At 42.6% G+C, this 20,806-nt stretch overlaps 1 protein-coding gene and 1 pseudogene across 1 annotated transcript in view; one reads left to right on the top strand and one right to left on the bottom strand.

Annotated features, from left to right (window-relative positions):
* Window positions 1–20,806, bottom strand: part of SDHAF3 (succinate dehydrogenase complex assembly factor 3) — an 81,201-nt gene that overhangs the window by 38,398 nt on the left and 21,997 nt on the right. The window lies entirely within an intron of this gene.
* Window positions 12,060–12,828, top strand: LOC103226512 (small ribosomal subunit protein uS3 pseudogene; annotated as a pseudogene).

The following is a 20,806-nucleotide window of genomic DNA, read 5'->3' on the forward strand; positions in this document are numbered from 1 at the left end:
AATGATAATCCCACCACCCTTTGCTGACTCTTTTCGGACTCAGTCCGGCAGCACCCAGGTGCAATAAACAGCCTTGTTGCTCACACAAAGCCTGTTTGGTGGTCTCTTCACACGGACTTGCGTGACAATTGGTGCCGAACACCCGGGTCAGAGGGACTCCTTCGGGAGACAAGTCTGCTGTCCTCACCCTCATTCCGTGAAGAGATCCACCTACGACCTCAGGTTCTCAGACCCACCAGCCCAAGGAACATCGCACCAATTTCAAATCGTGTAAGCGGTCTTTTCACTCTCTTCTCCAGCCTCTCTCGCTACCTGTCAATGTCCCTGTCCTTCCAATTCCTGTTCTTTTTCCTCTCTAGTAGAGACAAAGGAGACACAGTTTATCTGTGGACCCAAAACTCCGGCGCCGGTCACGAACTCGGGAAGACAGTCTTCCCTCCTCGGTGTTTAATCACTGCAGGGATGCCTGCCTGATTATTCACCCACATTCCACTAGTGCCTGATCACCACAGGGTGCCTGCCTTGGTCATTCACTCACATTCCCTTGGTGGCAAGTCAATTGTGGGGACACCTGCTTTGGCTGCTCCCCACCCCCTTCTCCGTGTCTCTACCCTTTTCTTTAAACTTGCTTCCTTTACTATGAGCAACCTTCCACCCTCCATTCCTCCTTCTTCTCCCTTAGCCTGTGTTCTCAAGAACTTAAAACCTCAACTCTCGCCTGACCTAAAATCTAAGCATCTGATTTTCTTCTGCAACACTGCTTGGCCCCAATACAAACTCCACAATGGTTCTAAATGGCCAGAAAATGGAACTTTTGATTTCTCCATCCTAAGAGACCTAGATAATTTTTGTTGAAAATGGGCAAATGGTCTGAGGTGACTTATGTCCAGGCATTTTTCACACTTCATTCCCTCACTAATATCTGTTCCCAAGGTGACTCATCCCACATCCTCCTTCTTTCCCTCCTGCCTGTCCCTTCGGTCCCAACCCCAAGTGTCGCTGAGTCTTGTGAGTCTTCCTTTTCTACTGACCCATCTAACCTCTCACCTCCTCCCCAGACTGCTCCTCCTCAGGTTGCTCCCCGCCAAGCTGTATCAGGCTCCAACTCTTCTTCAGCCTCTGCTCCCTCACCCTGTAACCCTTCTATTACCTCCCCTCCCCACACCTGGTCTGGTTTACAGTTTCGTTCTGTGACTAGCTCTCTCCCACCTGCCCAACAATTTCCTCTTACAGAGAGGTGGCTGCAGGTGAAGGCATAGTCAGGGTACATATGCCTTTTTCTCTAACAGATCTTTCCCAAATCAGCCAGCGTTGGGCTCTTTCTCATCAGACCCCACTAAATATATACAGGAATTCCGATATCTAACTCTGTTCTACAATTTTACCTGGAGTGACTTAAAGGTCATGCTAACTTCTATCCTCTTCCCAGATGAACGGGAAAGAGTTTCTTCTCTAGCCCAATCTCACACTGATAACCGCGGGCTTCATAAGCTAGACCTCCAGGAAAGCATTAGAGCAGTTCCCCGAGAAGATCCCCAATGGAACTATCAGGCAGATTCCACAGGTATAGCTAGGTGAGATTACATGGTTTCCTGCCTAGTTGAAGGGCTTAAAAAAGCAGCTTACAAAGCTGTTAATTATGACAAACTTAAACTACCCAAGGTAAAGATGAAAACCCAGCCCAGTTCATGGCCCGCTTAGCAGCAACCTTTAAGACACTTTACCGCCCTAGACCCAGAGGGGCCAGAAGGCCGCCTTATTCGTAATATGCATTTTATCAGCCAGTCAGCTCCTGATATTAGAAAAAAAGCTTCAAAAATTGGAATCCGGCCCTCAAACCCCACAACAGGAATTAGTCAACCTCGCCTTCAAGGTGTACAATAATATAGAGGAGGTAGGCAGACACCATCGCATTTCTGAGTTATGGCTACTTGCCTCTGCTGTAAGACAACCCACAACCATGTCTCCCCTCCACTGTAAGACAACCCACAACCATGTCTCCAGCTTACAAGAACTTCAGAACATCCAAGCCACAGCTCCCAGGGGCTCCTTCAAAATATCGTCATGGACCTTGCTTCAAATGCCAAAAGCCTGGCCACTGGGCCTCAGAATGCCTGCAGCCCGGGATTCCTCCTAAGCCGTGCCTCATCTGTGCAGGCCCCTACTGGAGGTCGGACTATCCAACTCACATTGCCACTGCTCCTAAAGCCCCTGGATCCCCAATCCAACATTCCTTGGCCAACTCCTTCCCAGATCTCCTCGGCTTAGCAGCTGAAGACTGACGCTGCCCGATCGCCTTGGAAGCCCCCTGGACCATCACGGACACTGAGATTCGGGTCACTCTTATAGTAGAGGGTAAGTCCGTCCCCTGTTCAATCAATATGGGGGCTACCCACTCCACATGACCTTCTTTTCAAGGGCCTGTTTCCCTTGCCCCCATAACTGTTGTGGGTATTGATAGCCAAGCTTCAAAACCCGTTAAAACTACCCCACGCAGGTGCCAATGAGGACAATATTCTTTTATGCACTCTTTTTAGTTATCCCCTCCTGCCCAGTTCCCTTATTAGGCTGAGACATTTTAACCAAATTATCTGCTTCCCTGATTATTGCTGGACTACAGCCACATCTCATTGCTACCCTTCTTCCCAACCCAAAGCCTCCTTTGCGTCTTCCTCTCGTATCCCCCTACCTTAACCCACAAGTATGGGACACCTCCACTCCCTCCCTGACAACCAATCACATGCCCATTACCATCCCATTAAAACCTAATCACCCTTACCCTGCTCAACGCCAGTATCCCATCCCACAAAAGGCTTTAAAGGGATTAAAGCCTATTATCACTCGCCTGCTACAGCATGGGCTTCTAAAACCTATAAATTCTTGTTGCAATTCTCCCATTTTACCTGTTCAAAAACTGGACAAGTCTTACAGGTTAGTTCAGGATCTGCGTCTTATCAACCAAATTGTTTTGCCTATCCACCCTGTGGTGCCCAACCCGTACACTCTTTTGTCCTCAATACCTTCCTCCACAACTCACTATTCTATTCTTGATCTTAAAGATGCCTTTTTTCACTATTCCCCTACACCCCTCATCCCAGTGTCTCTTTGCTTTTACCTGGACTGACCCTGACACCCATGAGTCCCAGGAGCTTACCCGGGCTGTACTGCTGCAAGGTTTCAGGGACAGCCCTCATTACTTCAGCCAAGCTCTTTCTCATGATTTACTTTCTTTCCACCCCTCTGCTTCTCACCTTATTCAATATATTGATGACCTTCTACTTTGTAGCCCCTCCTTTGAATCTTCTCAACAAGACACCCTCCTGCTCCTTCAACATTTATTCTCCAACGGATATTGGTTATCCCCCTCCAAAGCTCAAATTTCTTCTCCATCCGTTACCTACCTCAGCATAATTCTTCATAAAAACACACGTGCTCTCCCTGCCAATCGTGTCCGACTGATCTCTCAAACCCCAACCCCTTCTACAAAACAACTCCTCTCCTTCCTAGGCATGGTTGGATACTTTTGCCTTTGGATACTTGGTTTTGCCATCCTAACAAAACCATTATATAAACTCACAAAAGGAAATCTAGCTGACCCTTTAGATCCTAAATCTTTTCCCCACTCCTCTTTCCGTTCCTTGAAGACAGCTTTAGCGACTGCTCCCACACTAGGTCTCCCTAAGTCATCCCAACCCTTTTCATTACACACAGCCTAAGTGCAGGGTCATGCAGTAGGAATTCTTACACAAAGACCGGGACCGTGCCCTGTAGCCTTTTTGTCCAAACAACTTGACCTTACTGTTTTAGGTTGGCCATCATGTCTCCACGTGGCGGCTGCCGCCGCCTTGATACTTTTAGAGGCCTTCAAAATCACAAACTATGCTCAACTCACTCTCTACAGTTCTCAAAACTTCCAAAATCTATTTTCTTCCTCACACCTGACACAAATGCTTTCTGCTCCCCAGCTCCTTCAGCTGTACTCACTCTTTATTGAGTCTCCCACAGTTACCATTGTTCCTGGCCCAGACTTCAATCCGTCCTCCCACATTATTCCTGATACCACACCTGACCCCCATGACTGTATCTCTCTGATACACCTGGCATTCACTCCATTTCCCCATATTTCCTTCTTTCCTGTTCCTCACCCTGATCACACCTGGTTTACTGATGGCAGTTCCACCAGGCCTAATCGCCATACACCAGCAAAGGCAGGCTGTGCTATAGTATCTTCCGCATCTATCACTGAGGCTACCGCTCTGCCCCCCCCACTACCTTTCAGCAAGCCAAACTCATTGCCTTAACTCAAGCCCTCACTCTTGCAAAGGAATTACACGTCAATATTTATGCTGACTCTAAATATGCCTTCCATATCCTGTATCACCATGCTGTTATACGGGCTGAAAGAGCTTTCCTCACTACGCAAGGTCCTCCATCATTAATGCCTCTTTAATAAAAACTCTTCTCAAGGCTGCTTTACTTCCAAAGGAAGCTGGAGTCATACACTGCAAGGGTCACCAAAAGGCATCAGATCCCATCGCTCAGGGCAACGCTTATGCTGCATGCTAGCATTCCAACTTCTGTCCCTCGTGGCCAGTTTTTCTCCTTATCATTGGTCACTCCCAGCTACTCTCCCACTGAAACTTCCACCTATCAATCTCTTCCCACACAAGGCAAATGGTTCTTGGACAAGGAAAATATCTCCTTTCAGCCTCACAGGCCAATTCTATTCTATCGTCATTTCATAACCTCTCATTTCCTTTCCATCGTGGAAATCTATCCTCAAGGAAATCACTTCTCAGTGTTCCATTTGCTATTCTACTACTCCTCAGGGATTGTTCAGGCCCCCTCCCTTCCCTACACATCAAGCTCGGGAATTTGTCCCTGCCCAGGACTGGCAAATTGACTTTACTCAGATGCCCCGAGTCAGGAAACTAAAATACCTCTTGGCCTGGGTAGACACTTTCATTGGATGGGTAGAGGCCTTTCCCACAGGGTCTGAGAAGGCCACTGTGGTCATTTCTTCTCTTTTGTTAGACATAATTCCTTGGTTTGGCCTTCCCACCTCTATATAGTCCGATAACGGACCGGCCTTTATTAGTCAAATCACCCAAGCAGCTTCTCAGGCTCTTGGCATTCAGTGAAACCTTCATACCCCTTACCATCCTTAATCTTCAGGGAAGGTAGAACGGACTAATGGTCTTTTAAAGACACACCTCACCAAGCTCAGCCTCCAACTTTAAAAGGACTGGACAGTATTTTTACCTCTTGCCCTTCTCAGAATTAGAGCCTGTCCTCAAGATGCTACAGGTTACAGTCCATTTGAACTTTTATATGGATGCACTTTCTTACTCAGCCCCAGCCTCGTCCCAGACATCAGCCCTCTAGGTAACTATCTTCCAGCCCTCCAAGGCTGCTCATCTTCTCTTGCTCACTCCAGATGCCCAGCCATATGAAGCCACCCTGGCTAGACGATCAGTTCTTGTTAAGAATCTGACCCCTCGGCCGGGAGCGGTGGCTCACGCCTATAATCCCAGCACTTTGGGAGGCTGAGGCGGGCAGATCACGCAGTCAGGAGATCGAGATCATCCTGGCTGACACAGTGAAACCCCGTCTCTACTAAAAACAAAAAAAAAATTAGCCGGGCGTGGTGGCGGGCGCCTCTAGTCCCAGCTACTCGGGAGACTGAGGCAGGAGAATGGCGTGAAACCAGGAGGCAGAGCTTGCAGTGAGCCGAGATTGTGCCACTGCACTCCAGCCTGGGCAACAGAGCGAGACTCCGTCTCAAAAAAAAAAAAAAGAATTTGACCCCTTAAACTCTACAGCCTAGATGGAATGGACCCTACTTAATCCATCTATAGTACCCCAACCGCCAGCCGCCTGCAAGACCCTCCCCACTGGCTTCGCTGTTCCAGAAAAAAGCTGTGTCCATCAAACAGCCAGCCTGATATTTCCTCTTCCTCCTGGAAGTCTCAAGTACTCTCTCCTACTTCCCTTAAACTCACTCGCATTTCTGAAGAACAATAATAACCCTTACGAGCCTAATATATCTTTTCATTCTATTAGGTCTATCCATCCTTGCCCTATTCGTTGCAACAGGGCTTTATGCAGTCACCCCCACTACTTGGACTGCGCCCCAAAAACTTGTCATCCCTACCATATTCTGTCTAGTCATACTCCTATTCACCACTCTCAACTACTCATAAATGACCTGCTCTTGTTTACATTGCTGGTTTACATTGTTTCTCCAAGTCATCACAGCTGATGTCTCCTGGTTATCCCCTAACTGCCACTCTTGACTCCCTCTTGGAGTGGATAGATGATCTTTGCTGACAGGGCACCCTCCAATACTTCCACCCTGATGAAGTTCTATTGTTTACTTTTATACTCACTCTTAATCTCATTCCCATTCTTATGCCACTCTCTACCGCTCCCTAGTTACCTCCAGCATACTATCAATCTCACCCACTCTCTCCTCACTGCCTCCAATCCTTCTCTAGCAAAGAACTGTTGGCTATGTGTTTCCCTTTCTTCCTGCTCTTACACAGCCATCCCCGCTCTACAGGCCAACTGGGCTACCTCTCCCATCTCCCTGTACCTCAGAACCTCCTTTAATAGCCCTCATCTTTACCCACCTGAGGAACCTCTGTTACTCTCTAGACAAATTTGGTGAGAACTCCCCAGACATTTCACACCAACAAGCTGCCACACTTCTCCGCATCTATTTATGGCACCTTTCTCCTTATGTCAATTCCACCCCACCCCCCATATTTGGACCCCTAACCACACAAACAGCTATCCCTGTTGCCGCTCCTTTATGCATCCCCCGACAACAGCCTACTGGAATCTCACACAAGGTAAACCTTTAGGCAACCTTCCACTGTCCAAATGTTCCTTTACTCTTTATCTCCAGAACCCAGTCACACACATGACCAAACGGATGAGAGCATTCCAACTTCACGTTACTGATAAGCCCTCTATCATTACTGACAAACTAAAAAACACTGGCAGTTACTATTGTTTAGGAAGACACCTACCCTGCATCTCACTCCATCCTTGGCTACCCTCCTCCTGCTCATCTGAATCTCCTCCTAGCCCCTCCTCTTGCTTGCTTATACCCAGCCCCATGAATAGCAGTGCAAGGTTACTTGTAGACACTACGCGCTTTCTCATACACCATGAAAGACAAATCCCTCCCACTATGCACTTGCACCATCAATCCCCATCACAACCTCTAATGGCTGCTGCCCTTGCTGGATCTCTAGGATTTTGGGTGCAGGATTCCTCTTTCAGTACACCCTCTCACCTTTTCACTTTACATTTCCAGTTCTGCCTGATACAAGGTCTCTTCTTTTTATGTGTTTCTTCCACCTACATGTGCCTACCTGCCAACTGGATGGGCACATGTACTCTAGTCTTCCTTACCCCCTAAATCCAGTTTGCAGATGGGAACGAACTGCCTGTCCCCCTCATGACACCAACATGACAAAAAAAGCGTCATCCCACCAATCCCTCTACTTGTGGGTCTAGGACTTTCTGCCTCCACTATTGCACTTGGAACTGGAATAGCAGGCATCTCAACCTCTGTCACAACATTCCGCAGCCTAATGACTTCTCTGCTAGCATTACAGACATATCACAAACTTTATCTGTTCTCCAAGTCCAGGTTGACTCTTTAGCTGCAGTTGTCCTCCAGAACCACTGAGACCTCAATTTACTCACTGCTGAAAAAGGAGGACTCTGTATATTTTTAAATGAAGAGTGTTGTTTTTACCTAAATCAATCTGGCCTGGTATAAGACAACATAAAAAAACTCAAGGATAGAACCCAAAAACTCGCCATCCAAGCAAAAAATAACGTTGAACCCCCTTGGACACTCTCTAATTGGATGTCCTGGGTACTCCTAATTCTTAGTCCTTTAATCTCTATTTTTCTCCCTCTTTTATTCAGACCTTGTGTCTTTCACTTAGTTTCTCAATTCATATAAAACCATATCCAGGCCATCACCAATAATTCTATATGACAAATGCTCCTTCTAACAACCCCACAATATCACCTGTTACCCCGAAATCTTTCTTCAGTTGAATCTCTCCCATTGTAGGTTACCACACTGCCCCTAATCCCACTGGAAGCAGCCCTGAGAAACATTGCCCATTATCTCTCCATATCACCCCCAAAATTTTTTGCTGCTCTAACACTTCACCACTAGTTTGTTTTGCTTTTCTTTTTCGTTTGTTTTTTTTTTTTTTTTTTTTTTTTTTAACAAGAGTCTCGCTGTGTCACCCAGGCTGGAGTGCAGTGGCGCGATTTCAGCTCACTGCAAGCTCCGCCTCCCAGGTTCACTCCATTCTCCTGCCTCAGCCTCCCGAGTAGCTGGGACTACAGGCACCCGCCACCACGCCTGGCTAATTTTTTTGTATTTTTAGTAGAGATGGGGTTTCATCGTGTTAGCCAGGATGGTCTTGATCTCCTGACCTTGTGATCTGCCTGCCTCAGCCTCCCAAAGTGCTGGGATTACAGGCGTGAGACACCACGCCCAACCTGCTTTTCTTATTAAGAAGACAGGAATGTCAGGCCTCTGAGCCCAAGCTAAACCATCATATCCCCTGTGACCTGCACGTATATATCCAGATGGCCTGAAGCAACTGAAGATTCACAAAAGAAGTGAAAATAGACTTAATTGATGACAATCCACCATTGTGATTTGTTTCTGCCCCACCATAACTGATCAATGTACTTTGTAATCTTCCCCACCCTTAAGAAGGTTCTTTGTAATTCTCCCCACCCTTGAGAATGTACTTTGGGAGATCCACCCTCTGCCCACAAAACATTGCTCCTAACTCCACCACCTATCCCAAAACCTGTAAGAACTAATGATAATCCCACTACCCTTTGCTGACTCTCTTTTCAGACTCAGCCTGCCTGCACCCAGGTGAAATAAACAGCCATGTTGCTCACACAAAGCCTTTTTGGTGGTCTCTTCACACAGACACACGTGGCAATTAGGAAAATGAGAATTAAAACACAATGAGATATCACTATACACCTTAACTAAAACAGCCAACATCCAAAACACTGAAACCACCAAAACGCTGGCAAGGATATGCTATAGAAACTCTCATTCACTGCTGTGGAAATGTAAAATGGTACAGCCACTTTGGAAGACACTTTACAACTTCTTACAAAACTAAACCTACTCTTACCATATGATCCAGCAATTGCTTTCCTTGGTATTTATCCAAAGAAGTTGAAAAATTATGTATACTCAAAAACCTGCAAACAGATGTTTACTGAAGCTTCATTCATAATTGACAAAACTTGGAAGCAACCAGGATATCCTCCAGTAGGTAGATGGACAAACTGTAGTACATCCAGACAATGAAATATTAATCAGAGCTAAAAAGAAATGATCAAGCCATGAAAAGACTTGTAGGAAACTTAAATGCATATTACCAAATAAAAGCAACCAAGAAGCCAATTTGAAAAGGCTACATTCTGCATGATTCCAACATGTAACATGCCAGAAAAGGCAAAACTAGGGCAAGAGTACACAGATCAGTGGAGAAACCACCTTTGCAAAAATTATAACAAATTATGACAGTGAAAGAGATATGACCTAACCAACTCCATCTTGCCTTTAACCCCCAAACTGCCCTTGTTCGTTCCTGGGTGTAGTAGGTCTAGCTAACTTTGGGAGGAATTTACACTTTAACTTTGAAACAAAGACAATAACAGTCCCTCCCCAAAAGTCTCCTTGCTTGGAGACTAGACCACCTTTGTAAAAGTAACAAATTTGCCACAAAATTAGCAATAATGGCTCAGGGCCAGAAGCAGTGGTTCATGCCTGTAATCCCAGCACTTTGGGAGGCCATCGTGGGCAGATCGCTTGAGGACAGGAGTTCAAGACTGCCCAACATGGCAAAACCCTGTCTCTACTAAACCACAATGCCTACAAAAATTTGCTGGGCATTGTGGCACACATCTGTAGTCCCAGCTACTCAGGAGGCTGAGGCACGAGGATTGCTTGAACCTGGGAGACAGGGGTTGCAGTGACCTGATACTGTGCCATTGCATCGCAGCCTGGGCGACAGAGCAAGACTTCATCTCAAAATAAATAAATAAACAAACAAACAAATAAAATAATGGCTCAGAAGTCACGCAGAGGCCATAAACTTCCTAACCTCCTCAATTGCTCCAATGGATAACATTACTACTGTAAAATGTAAGACTGATGTTTGACATATTTTTCAGACCCTGCATTCTAACAGATCCACTGGCCAGACCCATAAACTGGGACATCTGGTCTTGTGACCTCCCACCCAGGAACTGACTCCATGCAAGAGGACAGATTCAACTCCCTATGATTTCATCCCTAACTTAACCAATCAGCATTCCCCATTCCCTAGTCCATGCCTGCAAAACTATCTTTTAAAAATCCTAGCTTCCAAATTTTCAGCGAGGCTGATGTAATAGTAAAACTCCAGTCTCCCATTTAATTGGCTCTACGTGTATTAAACAGTTTCTCCATAAAAAATTCCCCTGTCTTGATAAATTGGCTTCCTCTGGCAGAAGGCAAGTAGAACCCATTGGGAATCACAGTTGTGGGTTATGAGAGATTGGTGAGGGGGATGAACCAGCAGGGCAGAGAGAACTTTTAGGGCAGTGAAAATATACTGTATACTACCATAAAGATGGATACATGTCATTACACATTTGTCTAAACTCATAGAAAGTAAGAAAACAAGAGTAAACCCTACATGTAAATGATGAACTCTGGGTGATCTTAATGTGTCAATGTAGTGTGAGGGCTCAGAAAATGATACCCCAAATTAAGGCTCTTTGGTATCCTGACTGGGGAACAGCAGGGAACCAGCGGATGCAAGCTGGTTTTCTCTGAGGACCCCTAATCTGCCTAAAGATGGATGTGGAAAGACCGTACCACAGGAAAAAGAGACTAAAGGTTAACAACCTCACCCAGAGAAGCTTTACCCATTCTTTGGAGGGCTGCTCCCAAGATATTTTAATCTACAAAACAAGACAACCTTTGTTCACTAGATTTCTTCCTCTCATCCTCCCAAAGGTGTCTGTCCTCACCTCCACTCCCTAGAAGTCCCAAGCCCCTATTTCTTTCTGCAGCTACAGATACTATAAAAATTCCAATCATCTGGCCTGAGTCTTTTATTTTGTGAGACTCTTGTGTATATGCACATAATAAATCTGTATGCCTTTCTCCTATTAATCTGTCTGCTTTCAGTTTATCACAGATTCAACTACAGAAACTTCAGAGGGTGCAGTAAAAGTTTCCGTCACCCCTACAGTTTGTTCATCTATTGTAACAAATGTACTACTCCAGTGGGGGATGCTAATAATGGGAGAGGCTATGCATATGTTGGGGCAGAAGGTGTATGGAAAATCTCTGTGCTTTCCTCTTAATTTTGCCATGAACTAATCTTAAAATATTAAGTCTTAAACAAACAACGGACAGCCAGGCTCAGTGGTGCATGCCTGTAGTTACAGCTACTGAATATTTTAACCCCACTATTCAGACTACTGCTCAGAAAAAAAGATTCCTAGGCTGGGTGTGGTGGCTCACACCTGTAATCCCACCACTTTGGGAGGCCACAGTGGGCAGATCACGAGGTCAGGATATCGAGACCATCCTGGCTAACACGGTGAAATCCCGTCTCTACTAAAAATACAAAAAATTAGCCAGGTGTGGTGGCAGGTGCCTGTAGTCCCAGTTACTCGGGAGGCTGAGGCAGGAGAATGGTGTGAACCCAGGAGGCAGAGCTTACAGTGAGCCGAGATCGCGCCACTGCACTCCAGCCTAGGGGACAGAGCGAGACTCCTTCTCGGAAAAAAAAAAAAGAAAAAAGGATTCCTTTCAAAATATTACTGCTCACTGACAATGCACCTGGTCACCCAAGAGCTCTGATGGAGCTATACAAGGAGATTAATAATGTTTTCATGCCTACTAACACAACATCCATTATGTAGCCCCATGGATCAAGAAGTAATTTTGACTTTCAAGTCTCATTTTAAAAATATATTTTGGCTTTCCTTTTGGCGGTGCGCAGCGGCAAGATGGCTGTGCAAATTTCCAAGAAGTGGAAGTTTGTCACTGATGGCATCTTCAAAGCTGAACTGAATGAGTTTCTTACTTGGGAGCTGGCTGAAGAATGCTACTCTGGAGTTGAGGTGTGAGTTACACCAACCAGGACAGATATCATTATCTTAGCCACCAGAACACAGAATGTTCTTGGTGAGAAGGGTCCACGGATTCCGGAACTGACTGCTGTGGTTCAGAAAAGGTTTGGCTTTCCAGAGGGCAGTGTAGAGCTTTATGCTGAAAAGGTGGCCACTAGAGGTCTGTGTGCCATTGCCCAGGCAGAGTCTCTGCGTTACAAACTCCTAGGAGGGCTTGCTGTGCGGAGGGCCTGCTATGGTGTGCTGCGGTTCATCATGGAGAGCGGGGCCAAAGGCTGCGAGGTCGTGGTGTCTGGGAAACTCCGAGGACAGAGGGCTAAATCCATGAAGTTTGTGCATGGCCTGATGATCCACAGGGGAGACCCTGTTAACTACTACATTGATGCTGCTGTGCGCCATGTGTTGCTCAGGCAGGGTATGCTGGGCATCAAGGTGAAGATCATGCTGCCCTGGGATCCAACTGGTAAGACTAGCCCTAAGAAGACCCTGCCTGACCAAGGGAGCATCCTGGAACCCAAAGATGAGATACTGCCCACCACTCCCATCTCAGAATAGAATGGTGGGAAGCCAGAGCCACCTGCCATGCCCCAGTCAGTCCCCACAGCATAACAGGGCCTCCTTGGCAGCTGTATTCTGGAATCTGGATGTTGCTCTGTAAAGACTTTTAATAAAATCTTGTACAAAAACAAAAAATAAAAAAAATAAATAAAATAAAAATACAATTTGAGGCTGGGCATGGTGGCTCACGCCTGTAATCCCAGCACTTTGGGAGGCCGAGATGGGTGGATCACGAGGTCAGGAGATTAAGACCATCATGGCTAACACAGTGAAACCCCATCTCCACTAAAAATACAAAAAAAAAATTAGCCGGGCATGGTGGTGGCCTCCTGTAGTTCCAGCTACTCAGAGGCTGAGGCAGGAGAATGGCCTGAACCTGGAAGGTGGAGCTTGCAGTGAGCCGAGATCCCGCCACTGCACTCCAGCCTGGGTGTCAGAGCGAGACTCTGTCTCAGGAAAAAAAAAAAAAATTTGGAAAGACTATAGCTGCCATAGACAGTGATTCCTCTGATGGATCTGGACAAAGTAAATTGAATAACTCCTGGAAAGGATTCACCATTCTAGATGCAATTAACAGCTTTTGTGATTCACGGGAGCAAGTCAAAATATTAACATTAACAGGAGTTTGGAAGAAGTTGATTCTAACCCTCACGGATGACTGAAAAGCTTGAGAATTCAGTGGAGTAACTGCAGATGTGGTGGAAACAGTAAGAGAACTCTAGTTCAGAAATGAAACCTGAAGATGTGACTGACTTGCTGTAATCTCATTATGAAAGCTGAATGGATGAGTTCTCTCTTATGGATGAGCAAAGAAAGTGATTTCTTGAAATGGAATTTACTCCTGGCAAGGATGCCATGAACAGTGTTGAAATGACAACAGAGGATTTAGAATATTACATAAACTTAATTGATAAAGCAGCAACAGGACTTGACGGGACAGACTTCAATTTTGAAAAAATGACTACTGTGCATAAAAAGGCATCAAACAGCAATGCATACTACAGATAAATCTTTCCTGAGAGTGTCGATTAATGCAGCATACTTTATTGTACTCTTATTTTAACAAATTGCCACAGCTACCCCTAAACTTCAGCAACCAACCCCCTCATCATTCAGCAGCCATCAACACTGAGGCAAGATTCTTGATCAGTAAAAATATTATGACTTGCTGACAATCATTAGCATTTTGAGCAATATTTTTAAATTAAGGCATGTATATTGCATTTTAACACATAATGCTATGATACACTTAGAAGATAACAGTGTAAACTAACTTTTATATGCACTGGGAAACCAAAAAATCCACACGACTCACTTTATTGCAATATTCGCTTTTTACCACAATATCTCCAAGGTATACACGTACAGTTTGCTTCTACTACAGTGGTTTTGCCATTTAGTATATAGTACAAATCTGCAACTATTTATTGTTTGGCAATGCTTTTTATTTTGCAACGAACCCTTCTGGCACCAGTAAGCTTTTAAAAAAAAGTGTTATCTTGAGTGAAAAACTGAAATTTTCATTTCTCAAAACCAGTTGATAATAAACATGTAACATGGAGACTACTGCAATCTCACTGACTAAATGTAAATCAAAAGACACCAATCAGCCAGGCACAGTTGGCTCACACCTGTAATCCCAGCACTTTGGGTGGACAAAGTGGAAGAATCGCTTGAGCCCAGGAGTTTGAGACCAAAGCCTGGGTAACATAGTGAGACCCCTGTCTCTACAAAAAAATAGAAAAAAAATAGCCAGGTGCGATGGCACACGCCTGTAGTCCCAGCTACTCAGGAGGCGCAGGTGGGAGGATTAGTTTGGCCTGGGAAGTCAAGGCTGCAGTGAGCCAAAATCATGTTACTGCACAGTAGCCTGGGAGACAGAGTGAGACCCTGTTTCAGAAAAAAAAAAAAAAAAAAAAAAAAAAAAAGACACAAATCTACTGATTGTGCATCAGAATCTACTTTTTAAATTACTGTACATGGAGACAACAGGTATAGCTACAGATAACATGTATTTACATATTACACTGAGAAGCACAATTTTTTCATTTAGATCAAATCACTAATCATCTAACTTAATTTCACTCATTTTCATTCTAGGTTATCTTATGCACATATAAAAAGTAAAGCAATAGTTGTTAGACTGTTAACAAAAGAACTACTTTGCAAAACGTTGAATGCTGTTAGCTTTGTATCAGTGATACTAGATGCTTCAAATGGAAGAACCAGTTAAATTAAATCTAGGAACAGGCTGAATTCTTTATCAAATTCATGGAGTCAAAGTAAAACTATTGGTGACTATTTGTTTATATTTATTTTTTTTTTAAGAGTCAGGGTCATGCTCTTTCACCCAGGCTGGAGTACAGTAGGGCAATCATAGCTGGCGGCAACCTCAAACTCCTGGGCTCAAGCAATCCTCCAGCCTCGGCATCCTGGGCAGCTGGGCCTACAGGCATGAGGTGTCATGCCTGGCTAATTTTTAAAACATTGTTGTAGAGACAAGGTCTCTCGCTTTGTTGCCCAGACTGGTCTCCATCTCCTGGCTTCAAGTGGTCCTCCGGCTTCAGCCTCCCAAAGTGCTGGGATTATAGTTGCAAGCCACTGTGCCCGGCTGGAAATTCATTCTTAAAGGTGAAACATCTGTTGTTATCATAAGTGTTATTGTAAATTCAGTTTTTAAAAAGTTCAGCAGTGGCTCACATCTGTAATCCCAGCACTTTGAGGAGGCTGAGGTGGGTGGATCACCTGGGGTCCAGAATTTGGGACCAGCTTGACAACATGGTTAAACCCCGTCTCTACAAAAATTATCTGGGCATGGTGGCATGCGCCTCTAATCCCAGCTACTTGGGAGGCTGAGTACGAGAATTGCTTGAACCTGGGAGTGAGAGAGGTTGCCGTGAGCCTGCACTCCAGTCTGGGAGGCACAGCAAGACTCTGTCTCAAAACACATAAAAATAAATAAATAAATAAATAAATAAATAAATAAATAAATAAATAAATAGTTCACCACTGAAGATAAGATTATTTTTTACAGTGATAACACATTTTGGTGGAGCAGAGTGCTAAGGTAAGAAACAATGTTCTTATTAGAGTCTTTGAGAGGAACATACACGCAATTAGTGGTGCGTACACAATTTATAACCATGCCCAAACTGTGACATTCTAATAATCAAAACAGAATCTGCTGTCAAATTGACACTTGGCTAAAAATCTGTATTTATACAGTAAGAGTAATATATAAAATTTTTGTGACAAGATTGCTATTGAGCACAAGCACTTCCCCATGGCAGCATAAGCTTTCCTTTTGGGCTGCCTATCACATAGATTTTAGAAATACTAGAGCCTTTTCAGAACTAACTTGTAAATCAACCTAAGTATCCTACAATGATGCTGAAATTTCTTATAAACTAGTTACCTAGATTTTGGTTGCATTTTGTTCAAATCAGTAGGAATTATGTAATCAAAGTACTGGACAAATAAAGAAACAAAAAGCTTAAGCTTTTAAGAAAGTATTTTTGAAAATAAAGCTTAGGCCGGGCACGCTGGCTCACGCCTGTAATCTCAGGACTTTGGGAGGCCGAGCTGGATGGATCACGAGGGTCAGGAGTTTGAGACCACCCTGGCTAACACGGTGAAACCCGGTCTCTACTAAAAATACAAGAAATTAGCAGGGCGCAGTGGCAGGCTCCTGTAGTCCCACCTACTCGGGAGGCTGAGGCAGGAGAATGGTGTGAACCTGGGAGGCGGAGCTTGCAGTGAGCCAAGATCACGCTACTGCACTCTAGCCTGGGTGACAGAGCAAGACTTCGTCTCAAAAAAAAAAAACAAAGCTTATAACTAGAAGATAAATTTACTAAAAGAAGAAACAATGAATTATGAGAGCACAAATAATGTACAAGATCTAATTTTGAAATTCTATAACTGCGTCTCTATCTCAACTTCAGAAAACAATCTTTGGAAGGAACTCCTAGTTATAACTGCATATACTTATACTCATACCCAAATAGAAGAAAATTAAAAAGGCCTATGATTTTGAAGCATGTGAATTTGGCATAACGTTTACAATAATCCTAAATACAGATAATTTATCTGACAAGTTTTATCTTACAGAAATATCTGTCAAAGAAAACTAATCTAAATGGAGACAAAAAGAGTACCTATTGGCTGGGCGTGGTGGCTCATGCCCGTAATCCCAGCACTTTGGGAGGCCGAGGCGGGCAGATCACGAGATCAAGACCATCCTGGCTAACACGGTGAAACCCCATTTCTGCTAAAAATATAAAACATTAGCCAGGTGTGAGAATGGCGTGAACCCGGGAGGTGGAGTTTGCAGTGAGCCCAGATCACGCCTCTGTACTTTGGCCTGGGCGACAGAGTGAGACTCCGTCTCAAAAAAACAAAAAGGTACCTATTAAAATCTTTGGGTTTAAATATTTATAATTTAAACGCAAAAAAAATATTGTTTTGAGAATATCCTCCATTGGGCAACATTTGCCCTGAGTTTCTTTGGTATCCCGGTATCTATAGCAGAATAGTTTTCTCGATTAATCATAAAACGTAACTTCAAAAAAGATATCAGGCAATTAAAAACAATTAGCTAAAACCAAATTGCAAAATCTATATTCTTCAAAGAAAAAAAGTGACACTGTATTATAGACAGGAACAGATAGAAAGTACATAAATATGTCTCAAGAACAATTATTTTCTTTATGTTCTTTTTGTAACATTCATACAATCACAATAAAAAGTGTTTTGCCTTGAAGTATACAAATGTTTTATATTTTGAAAAATTTTGAGAAGTTATAAAGAACTTTTCATAATTCTAACAACACAAATAATTTATGTCAATAAATACACATTTCAAAAATGTATGTATATGATTTTAGTACTTCTTTTACTCTCAGAAGTGTCCCAGTTTTGACAACAAATTATACAACCGAACTAATAATAGACAGGACAAAACATCAGCACATTTAAAAAGGCCAGAATATTACTGGCCAAAAATAAAAAATGTCATGTTATCTCTTTGCTTTTTAAACTAAATTATTTGGCATCTAGTGTTTGAAAGTAGGGGAAATAAAATAAATTTTAAAAAAAAAAGGCCTACTTAAGTTTTCACAAAATTTCTAAATCTCTACTTTTATTATCTTTTCCAGGTCCAACAATGATATAATTCATAATTTCACAATTAATCTGAAAACTATAAAGCTGCATTTTTCTTAAAATTTTTATTATAAATATATTTTGTTGTAGTAAGAACCACAAAAATTTACTTAAAAACAGTCATGTGTTTGATGGCTATCTGCCTTCCAAGATTGGGAAATCCCGAAAACAAAGATTCTCTCTCTGTTGGGGTTTTGAACTACTACGAATCATCAGGCTACAGAGCAGGATCTGAAACATGGAAGGCATTTAATAAACAGTTATTGAACGAAATAATTTCTTCAATTAAGACAAAGAAAATTTAAGAGAACACTTGACAGCGATAGGGAAAGTAAGCAAGATTCAAAATGGTAATGAGACCATTTTGTGGTCATTCAAAATTTTAGGTAAGTTAACACAAAAGAACGTATGTTGAACCAATTCCTTAATTTCTAAAATAAAGTCAAATAAAATTTCACATGTTGGGTTTCATATATTCATCTATAACTGGTAAATAAATGCCTTCAATATCCCCTAAACTTACTAAGAAAAATGACTTTTACCAAACCAATTATTTAAACACTATTCAGTGATTACCCATGAAGCTTTCAAAAATGGATTAACATTGTATATAGTAGAAAAAATATTTACTCCCTTTTAAAATTAGTTAAAACATATATAAAATATTTAAAGTGGCAACAAAACTGTATCAGACAATTCAAATATGAAATGCACTAGTTAGAATGTAAAAAGACAAATACTACTTCAGATAAAATTTAAATGTAAAGTTTTCATTTGGTTACGCCTTCTCAGACATAAGTATCTTCTGCCATCATGTGGAATTTTCTGAAATTACATGTATATACACACAAAATTAATTTTATCAAGCTCCTAGAACTGACAAAGGAATTCAGCCAAGTTTCCAGATACTAGATTAATGTACACAAATCAGTAGCTCTTCAATACACCAATAGCAACCAAGCAGAGAATCAAATCAAGAACTCAACTCCTTTTACAACAGTTGCAAAAAAAATAAATACTTAGGAATATACCTAACCAAGGAGTTGAAAGACCTCTACAAGGAAAACTACAAAACACTGCTGAAAGAAATCACAGATCACACAAACAAATGGAAACACATCCCATGCACATGGATGGGTAACATCAATATTTTGAAAATGACCATACTGCCAAAAGCAATCTACAAATTCAATGCAATCCCCATCAAAACATCAGCATCATTCTTCACAGAATTACAAAAAACAATTCTAAAATCCACATGAAACCAAAGAAGAGTCCACAAAGCCAAAGTAAACTAAGCAAAAAGAACAAATCTGGAGACATCACGCTACCTGATTTCAAACTATAAGACAATAGTCACCAAAACAGCATGACACTGGTATAAAAATAGGCACACAGACCAACGGAACAGAATAGGGAACCCAGAAATAAACCTAAATACTTACAGCCAACTGATCTTTGACAAAGCAAACAAAAAAGTAAGGTGGGGAAAGGACAACCTTTTCAACAAACGGTGCTAGAATAATTGGGTAGCCACATGTAAGAGAATGAAACTGGATCCTCATCTCTCACATAATATAAAAATCAACTCAAGATGGATCAAGGACTTAAACCCAAGACCTGAAACTACAAAAACTCTTGAAGATAACACTGGAAAAACCTTTCTAGACATTGGCTTCGGCAAGGATTTCATGACCAAGAACCCAAAACCAAATGCAATAAGAACAAAGATAAATAGCTGGGACTGAATTAAACTAGACAGAAAAGGACAGTCAGCAGAGTAAATAGACAACACACAGAGTGGGAGAAAATCTTCCCAATCTGTACATCTGACAAAGGACTAATAACCAGAATCCACAATGAACTCAAACAAATCAGTAAGAAAAAACAAACGATCCCATCAAAAAGTGGGCAAAGAACGTAAGTAGAAAATTCTCTAAAGAAGAAATACAAAAGGCCAATGAACATATGAAAAAACACTCACCATCACTAATGATCAAGGAAATGCAAATCAAAACCACAATGTGATACCGTCTTGCTCCCGTGGGAATGGCCATAATAAAAAAATAATAAAAAAATAATAGATGTTGGCGTGGATGTGGTGATCAGGGGACACTTCTACACTGCTAGTGGGAATGTAAACCAATACAGCCACTATGAAAAACAGTGTGGAGATTCCTTAAAGAACTAAAAGTAGAACTACCATTTGATCCAGCAATCCCACTACTGGGTACCTACCCAGAGGAAAAGATAATCTTTTTCATTATTTGAAGAAGATACTTGCACACGCATGTTTATAGCAGCACAATTCACAATTGCAAAATCGTGGAACCAACCCAAATGCCCATCAATCAATGAGTGGATAGTGTATACACACACACACACACACATGCACACACAGTGGAACACTTCTCAGCCCTAAAAAGGAATGAATTAACAGCATTTGCAGTGACCTGGATAAGACTGGAGACTATCATTCCAAGTGACGTAACTCACGAATGGAAAACCAAATATTGTATGTTCTCACTGATATGTGGGAGCTAAGCTGTGAGGTTGCAAAGGCATAAGAATGATACAACGGACTTTGGGGAACTTGCAGGAAAGAGTGGGAGGGGGGTGAGGGATAAAAGACTACAAATATGGTGCAGTGTATACTGCCCGGGTGATGGGTGGACCAAAATGTGACAAATCACCACTAAAGAACTTACTCATGTAATCAAATACCACCTGTATATCAATAACTTATGGAAAAAGAAAAAAAAGTATAAGACTAGGATATTAGTTTACCCTAACAGTCTCTAATATTTGAAAAGATTAATCCAGTTTTTAAACAAAGTAAATATTCTTAGAAGAATTTAAGAAGGGGCCGCGAGCAGTGGCT

Source organism: Chlorocebus sabaeus, chromosome 21 (assembly GCF_047675955.1).
Source record: "Chlorocebus sabaeus isolate Y175 chromosome 21, mChlSab1.0.hap1, whole genome shotgun sequence".
Taxonomy (NCBI): domain Eukaryota; kingdom Metazoa; phylum Chordata; class Mammalia; order Primates; family Cercopithecidae; genus Chlorocebus; species Chlorocebus sabaeus.